General features: G+C 39.4%; 1 long non-coding RNA gene across 1 annotated transcript; it reads left to right on the forward strand.

Annotated features, from left to right (window-relative positions):
- The first annotated feature begins 505 nt into the window (after nucleotides 1–505).
- LOC107063525 (uncharacterized) lies at nucleotides 506–768 on the forward strand. Its single transcript, XR_001475384.1, has 2 exons — nucleotides 506–595; nucleotides 688–768. It is a non-coding gene; the product is annotated as an uncharacterized lncRNA (long non-coding RNA).
- The last annotated feature ends 8711 nt before the right edge of the window (nucleotides 769–9479 follow it).

Here is a 9479-nt window from a genome sequence, read left to right on the forward strand (position 1 = left end):
ACTAGTTAAAGTTGTTAAGTTGTTTAAATTAGTTAAATTAAATAGTGTGGTTTTGTTGATGTATTTAAATGTTGGAATTAATCAAAACTAAACTAGTTCAAGTTATAAAGTTGTTTAAATAAGTTAAATTAAATAATGTGGTTTTGTTGATGGATTTAGTTGTTGGAATTAAGTCAAAACTAAACTAGTTCAAGTTATAAAGTTGTTTAAATAAGTTAAATTAAATAATGTGGTTTTGTTGATGGATTTAGTTGTTGGAATTAAGTCAAAACTAAACTAGTTAAAGTTGTTAAGTTGTTTAAATAAGTTAAGTTAAATAATGTGATTTTGTCAATACTAAACTAGTTTTAGGACTAGTACTAGTAAAATTATTATTAAATTTTATTTATAATATAATTGAATATCTATATTTTTGTAGATGGATCATCGTTTGTGGATGTATAATATGCATTACGAAACTGGTTGTTATTTATAGGAAAAAGAATTGTGATGCACTCCTATTGAACCAGAGGTTTTCAAAAAGACTCATGTCAGAAAGAAAGAAAATGAGTCGGATCCGGATGTGTGGGTGGAGGAAAGGCCTGAACGAACTTTTGTAAGTTATTTAATATGAATAATATATATCAATAGTGAATATATTTATGATATGTATATATATTGATGTCAATACTTATATTTAATATGCAGAATGACTTTCATAAGTACGTCTCTGAGAATCTAGATAGTTCGGTTCAATTTGACACCTGAACTGTCCACTCAGATTTGGAAGAAAAAGTAGGTAGGGGGGACGACACAAGAGTAGATGCGTATGGTCTAGGCTCTCGCAACGATGTTAGACGCCTTCAGTCAGGCTTAGAAGGTATTGGATCGTCATGTCAAGCTGAGGCACTTGACGGTGTTCAGATTGCTGCTATATCGGATCAAATAGCTAAACTTACAACGGCACTAGCAGAGTCGGAGCGGAAAAGAGTAGCTGAACAACAAAGCATGAGTGAGACCGTTCAGCAAATCAAAGAACAAGTGATGAACCTCGCTCGTCGACCTAGTACTTCGGCTCCCGATGACACCGACGATGAGAGTGATGAGGATGATTATGTAGATCTCACTCCCTAGTTTAGATCTCTAGACATTTATGAACTTTTTGAAATTTTAAAACGAATTTTAAAAGACTTTATAAGTCTTAAATATATGATTTAGATACTTTTGAATGTTATTTTAAGTTTGTTATTTTATGTTTTATTTAGATTGTTTATAATTGTGTGTTTGATTGGGCTGAATAGTGTAAAATTGAATTGAATTGCATTTGCAGGTGGGCAACAGCAGCTGCGAGCTGCTACTGCGAAAAATATTGCAGAAAAAGCGACGGACAGAGTGGTTTTGTCCGTCGCTTTTTTAAGTTTTTAAAAATAAAATTTCCAGAAAAGCGACAGACTGCATCGCCTTTTAGAAATTAAAAAAATGAAAATTAAAATAAACAGACGCAGTCCCGACGGACAGCGTGGTTTTGTCCGTCGCTTTTTTAAGTTTTTAAAAATAAAATTTCCAGAAAAGCGACGGAATGCGTCGCCCTTTAGAAATTAAAAAAATGAAAATTAAAATAAACAGACGCAGTCTGTCGCTTTTTTTTAAAAATTCAAAAAAAAATAGTAAAAAAGCGACTCAGTCCGTCTCTAAAAGCAACGCAGTCCGTCCCTTTTTTTAAAAAATTTAAAAAATAAAATAGTAAAGAAGCACCTCTTTATTCCTCAAATTCTTAACTTGACGATGTAAGATTTCGATCGGAACCTCTTCATAAGAAAGGTTCTCATTCATCCCTAAACCTTCTAGAGGGAGACTGGACACCGGGTCACCTATACACTTCTTTAACATAGAAATATGGAACACCGGGTGAACCGGGGCCAATTCGATGGGCAATTTCAACTCATAAGCGACCTTTCCAACAAGCTTCAAGATCTCATAAGGCCCAACATACCGGGGGCTAAGCTTCCCATTCTTACCAAACCTCATCACCCCTTTCATGGGGGAGATCTTTCTTACCAAATCTCATCACCCCTTTCATGGGTGAGATCTTCAAGTAGACCCAATCACCTACTTCAAATTCAAGATCCCTCTTTCTATTATTGGCATAAGACTTTTGCCGACTATGAGCCATTTTCAACCTATCCCTTATAAGTCAAACTTTTTCCGTAGCCTCATAGACTACCTCAGGACCAAGAAGAGCAAATTCACCTACTTCAAACCACCCAACCGGAGATCGGCACCTTCTACCATAAAGTGCTTCAAAGGGTGCCATAGCAATACTCGAGTGGTAGCTATTGTTGTAGGAAAATTCTATTAAAGGTAGGTGGTCATCCCAATTACCTTTGAAGTTAATGACACACTCTTTCAACATGTCCTCTAGGGTTTGGATGGTGCGTTCCTCTTGACCATCTGTTTGAGGGTGAAATGCATTACTAAGTTTCACTTGAGTACCAAGCCCAATTTGGAAAGGCCTCCAAAAATGGGAAGTAAATTGGGCACCTTTATCCAAAATGTACGACAACGGGGCCCCATGCAACTTCACAATCTCCTTAATGTACAACTTAACATAATCTTCCGCCGAATAAGAAATCTTGACGGGAAGGAAATGGGTTGATTTAGTCAATCTATCCACAATGACCCAAATGGAGTCATGTTGCCTACGGGTTCGAGGCAAACTTACCACGAAGTCCATATTGACCTCTTCCCACTTCCAAGAGGGGGTATCAATATCTTGAGTTAGACCTCTTGGTCCTTGGTGCTCGTCTTTGACTTGTTGGCAATTTGAGCACCTAGCCACAAAATTTGCTATATCTCTTTTCATTCTGTTCCACCAATAAATCTCACATAAGTCAGGATACATTTTGGTGGCTCTCGGATGGATAGAGTATCGGGACCCATGGGCCACCTCTAAGATTGTCTCTCTTAGGCCATCCACATCCGGCATCCATAACCTCCCTTGGTGCCTAAGCACCACATCTTCTCCTTGAGAGAGTTTCTATTGCTTTGTTGAGAACAGACTCTTTTAGTTCCATCAAAATAGGGTCAAGATGTTGCTTAAACTTCACGTCAACAACAATCGATGAATCGGAATTATGACGGACCATGGCACCTTCTTTTGGGGAATCTTCAAGTCGGGCACCCAACCGGGCTAGCCTATGTACATCACGGGCTAACTTCCTTTTCTCTTCTTCCACATGTGACACACTACCCATAGATACATGACTCAAAGCATCCGCAGCCACATTTGCTTTTCCGAGGTGGTAAAGGACACTCATATCATAATCTTTCAAGAGTTCCAACCACCTCCTTTGTCAGAGATTCAATTATTTTTTGGCTAAAAACATATTGAAGACTTTTGTGGTCGTTAAACACATCCATATGTACCCCATAGAGGTAGTGTCTCCAAATCTTTAAAGCAAAGACTACGGCCGCTAGCTCAAGGTCATGAGTTGGATAATTCTTCTCATGCACCTTGAGTTGTCTCGAGGCATAAGCTATAACCTTACCATGCTGCATGAGGACACAACCCAAACCTCGGGAAGAGTCACAATATACTGCAAACCCTTCGGTGCCCTTCGATAAGGTCAAAACCGGAGCAGATGTGAGCTTATCTTTCAACAATTGGAAGCTCTTTTCACAAGATTCCGACCATTCGAACTTGGACTTCTTTTGATTTAAGGCCGTTAATGGAGATGCAATAGATGAAAATCCCTCAACAAACCTCCGGTAGTAACTGGTCAAACCCAAAAAGCTTCGGATGTCGGAAGGACTCAAAGGTCTAGGTCAACTTTTGACCGCATCGGTTTTCTTTGGATCAAATTTTATACCCTTACTAGAAATAATGTGACCAAGGAAAGCAACCGATCTTATCCAAAACCCACACTTGCTAAACTTAACATAGAGTTGGTGATCTTTGAGGACTTGCAATACTATCCTCAAATGATTAGTGTGATCATCCTCACTTTTAGAGTATATCAAGAAGTCATCAATAAAGACAATAACAAATGTGTCTAGATAATTTCTAAGCACACGATTCATAAGGTCCATAAACGCCGCCGAGGCATTTGTAAGACCAAAGGACATCACTAAGAACTCAAAATGACCATATCTTGTTCGGACGGCTGTTTTCGGAACATCAACACCTCTCACCATAGGTTGGTGATAACCCGACCTCAAATAAATTTTTGAAAAGTAACTCGCTCCTTGAAGTTGATCAAATAAGTCATCAATCCTAGGGAGTGGATACTTGTTCTTAATGGTCACCTTATTTAATTGTCGGTAATCAATACACATACGAAGAGATCCATCCTTCTTCTTCACAAATAACACCGGTGCACCCCAAGGAGATATACTAGGTTGGATGAAACCCCTATCCAACAAATCTTTGAGTTGAGATTTTAATTCCTTCAACTCCCTCGAGGCCATCCGGTAAGGAGGGATTGAAATGGGTTGTGTATTCGACAATAAATCTATTTCCCATTCGGGAGGAATCCCGAGTAAGTCATCGGGAAAGACTTCTGGAAAATCCTTCACTACGGGGACCGACTCCAAAGGAGGAATCTCGGACTCAAGATCCTTGACCTCACAATATGATAGAGACAACCTTTAGAAATCAACTTACAAACTTTTAGACATGAAATTATCCTTCCCCTAGGAACGGAATTTCCTCCCTTCCATTCTAAAATGGGTTCATTAGGAAATTGAAACTTCACAATTCGGGTCCTACAAACTATGGGCGCAAAACAAACATAAAGCCAATCCATCCCCAATATAACAAATTTGTTCATTGTAGCTCTAGAGTCCGACACCAAAGTAGGAGCAGTCTTGGACAATTGAGTGAACTTGAGGCCATACTCCTTCACACTAATACCCCTTTGACGGAGGTTGATGAATTCTTGCATTTTTCTCTCCCTTAGTTCCAAGGGGAAAAACCTATCAAGAAAAGTCATCTTGAATGTAGCTCAACTTATCGGACCATATCTAATAGGTCTCCCCTCCTTCCATTGTATATACCACACTTGTGCCACATCTTTGAGTTGATAGGTGGCTAACTCCGCCTTTTCTTCGGAAGACACACCCATAGCCTCTAGAACCTTAAACACTTCATCAATGAATCCTTGTGGATCTTCTTCCACTTTGGACCCAAAAAAAGTAGGGGGATTCATCCTTGTGAAATCCCTTATCCTAGAAGTGGTAGTGCTAGCATTTGGGTTCACTTGCACCCTAGCATCTCTAGCAACTTGAGTGGCCAACACTTGAGTCAAATTATGAATAGCCGACCTTATCTCAACATTAGACAAAGCCCCTTCTTCAATAGGAACTTGAGGATTTTAAGGAGCTTGAGGGGGAACCACCTCATTCACATTCTCCTCACCGACCCTTCTTGCATTGTTCCTTCTTGTATTTATTGCCTATAAGCAAAAGAGAAGGATTAGAAGAAAAGGACTAAATAGAATTAGGACTCTTTGGCACGACTATGGAATAACAAAAGAGTGAAAGTTCATAAGCATCTCGTAGCCTCTCATTCATAAGTGTGGCGCGCTTCACACCCATGAACAAGACTCTACTCGACGTGGTATCTTGTGACATAAATCCTACATTATTCTCAACCTTATGCTCTGATACCAAGTTTGTAACGACCCGAGAGCACCCCCTAGTCGTTATCGGCGCATTCGACCACGAAGAGGTCTTATACAAGCCCTTAGCATTTGTCATAGCATGTATCATAGAATAAAATCACGAAAAATTTAAAACTTTTACTTTGGAAGTTCAACTTCACTTTATATAAGAAAAACAGAATCTAACTTCACCACAATGTACCATCTAGACATAGAAGTATCAAAAATGGGACTTAGCCCATACATCAATAAGAAGTCTTGAAATAAGAAAGTACAACAATGTCTTTCAACATAAGAAAATAACTAAACATAGAGGCTAGATCATTGGGTTTTGTCCTCGGACTTGAGGACTCACCAACTTGGGGAAAGCAACTCCAAGTGTCTTGAGAAGTAAGCTTGAATCCTCAACGGCCCGAACCTAAATGTTTGGGGAAAATAGAGAAAATATGGGTTAGTACAACACACGTACTAAGTATGGCTACTATGCATAAAAATCTTTAGTCATCATATAAGTTTACATTAGCCTTTACTAGACACTTATGTAGACATCTTACCATAATAGCTCATATGTGTTCATAAGTGAGTAACAATCCTTTCACTTTAGAAACAATTAGCACGTGAGTAAACCTTTCACTTTAATTACACTATAATCATGAGGACTACCTTTCAATCATATAGCAATCATACCATAACATACATACATACTTCATAGTTAATTCAAGTGTAGAGGGTTAAGGATGAGGAAACTAAGTCATCAACACCACAACAACACATTAGGTATAGCATCATTACAATCTAAGTAATTCACTTTTCATACTTGAGTTCAAAGAAGAACCAACCTTCATACCTTCTTTCCCTTATTGGTACATCCATACTTCAATTACCAATTAATTCATTACCAAAACATAATACAAGGTAATTCATGAAGTAATAACATAATCAACATCAATATAAGCAATTTACATATTCCCTTCATAGCCGTCACGACTTCATTCAAAGATTCAACCCTAATTTCATAGAAATTATACATAACCTAGGGTAGAATCATCATACAAACGTGAATTTCATAACATCACATTCAATTCATAGCCTTCAATCAATATCCAACACAAACTAGGGTTAGAATTAGGAAAAGAAAGAGAAACATGGGTCTCGTGGGGAATTCTTCAAGAAACCACCAATACAACATAAATTCATCCCTAATTGTTCATATAACATCAATAAAAGTCAGTTTATAACATCAATTTCACTTTAGAAAGAAGACCCGCGTTTTTGGATTAAAACCTAGAAATTGGAGATTTTGAAATTCATCTTGAAGGGGCCTCTTCGGGAAAGGAATCCCAAGAGTTATAAGCAACCATACCTTATCGACAAATTAACCACGAAAATCCAAGTTGAAACCTTGGAGAGTTGGTCTTCTTCTTGAAGCTCCAATCTTCTTCAATGGAGTTCTTGAGAAGAGAGAGAGAATAGAGAGAAGGAGGAACTTTAAGTTTCGATCTATGGGGCATTGTGTTTGAGTGATAAAATGAGGTAAATAGACTTAATTATCATTATATACATGTCCCCTAAAGTATCCTAATACCCCTCACTTAGTTGGACTCTTAAATGAAATAAAATCGATTTCTGAATTTCTACATTTTCGTCGCGAAACAAAGTAAATTTTGAGATAGTAGAGTCCGCGACACGACCGCGTCGCAAACTAAATTGTTGCTCCTTGGGGGAGTTAGTCTGCGACCCGGATCTATTCCCTCCAAGTGCAATTTGCTAGCTGCCCTGGCAGCTTGCTTGGCCAAGGTTGGGGTCCTCCTCGGGGCCCCTTAGGGTGGCCCCGGGGAATCGTATTCGAACCTTTTGACCCTATAAACATATATTTACCTAATTGAAACCTTTTGACAAGATTATACCATCATACGACACTCCCAAACCTGCCCAAAACCTAAGGACACATTAGAACACATTCTTCTCTAGTTTCCGGACGTCGTGGTCGTTTCTTGACGTTTAGACTTTTACTCTTCCAAACCAAGTCAATTCCATTAATTTAGGTTTAGAAACATCATTTTAACTACTTTTAAGTCATTATTCATAAGGTGAGGCTCTAACTTAAGTCATAGAATTTCCAGGGTGTTACAATATCCCCCCCTTAGGAACATTCGTCCCCGAATGTCACTTGGATTGAAGTCATATAACTTTTGTGTTTGAGTGATAAAAATGAGGTAAATTGACTTTAAAATCATTATATACACGTCACCTAAAGTACCCTAAATACCCCTCACTTAGTTGGACTCTTTAATGAAATAAAATCGATTTATGAATTTCTACATTTTTGTCGCGGAACAATTCCACGACGCGGAGCTGTTCCCTGAAGATATTTGGAATTAAATTTCGAGACAGTAGAGTTTGTGACACGACCGCATCGCGAACTAAATTTTTGCTCCTTGGGGGAGCTAGTCCGCGACACGGACCAATTCCCTCCAAGTGCAATTTGCAAGCTGCCCTGGCAGCTTGCTTGGCCAAGGTTGGGGTCCTCCTCAGGGTCTCTTAGGGTTTCCCCGGGGAGTCGTATTCGAATGTTTTGACCCTATTAACATATATTTAACTAATTGTAGGTTGTTCACTGGTTTGGCTACATAATTATTACCCTATTTTCCATGCTCTTTGATTCCATTACATGCCTTCAAGGTGTTTGACAAAATGTCCAACTATGGAGAATTGATGAATCGATGCTTTAAAGCTTGAGTTATGAGATGTATGGAAATCCAGAGATGTGTTGATGACAAACTAAGCTTGTGTATATGTTCATTCCATACGTGAGATTGCATTAGAGCCTAATGGGAATTTCCTATATAAAGTGTTGCATGACCATGCCCGGTCCGGGGGAAAAGAACCGGACAATCATGTGAGAGGTTTATATCTCACCACCTAGGATGCTTGGGGTGTGACCAACATCAACCATGTGAGAGGTTTATATCTCACCACCTAGGATGCTTGGGGTGTGACCAACATCAACCATGTGAGAGGTTTATATCTCACCACCTAGGATGCTTGGGGTGTGACCAACATCAACCATGTGAGAGGTTTATATCTCACCACCTAGGATGCTTGGGGTGTGACCAACATCAACCATGTGAGAGGTTTATATCTCACCACCTAGGATGCTTGGGGTGTGACCAACATCAACCATGTGAGAGGTTTATATCTCACCACCTAGGATGCTTGGGGTGTGACCAACATCAACCATGTGAGAGGTTTATATCTCACCACCTAGGATGCTTGGGGTGTGACCAACATCAACCATGTGAGAGGTTTATATCTCACCACCTAGGATGCTTGGGGTGTGACCAACATCAACCATGTGAGAGGTTTATATCTCACCACCTAGGATGCTTGGGGTGTGACCAACATCAACCATGTGAGAGGTTTATATCTCACCACCTAGGATGCTTGGGGTGTGACCAACATCAACCATGTGAGAGGTTTATATCTCACCACCTAGGATGCTTGGGGTGTGACCAACATCAACCATGTGAGAGGTTTATATCTCACCACCTAGGATGCTTGGGGTGTGACCAACATCAACCATGTGAGAGGTTTATATCTCACCACCTAGGATGCTTGGGGTGTGACCAACATCAACCATGTGAGAGGTTTATATCTCACCACCTAGGATGCTTGGGGTGTGACCAACATCAACCATGTGAGGGGTTTATACCTTGCCACCAGGGTGTCCGGGTGTGAACGGCATCCCCCATCCTAAGTTGGGGTTATAGATTGGTTGGATCATGCATACACATATGATATCTACTATTAGTATAGAGTTACTTAAACATGTTTTGACTT

Source organism: Solanum tuberosum, unplaced genomic scaffold (genome assembly GCF_000226075.1).
Source record: "Solanum tuberosum cultivar DM 1-3 516 R44 unplaced genomic scaffold, SolTub_3.0 scf00372, whole genome shotgun sequence".
NCBI classification, from domain to species: domain Eukaryota; kingdom Viridiplantae; phylum Streptophyta; class Magnoliopsida; order Solanales; family Solanaceae; genus Solanum; species Solanum tuberosum.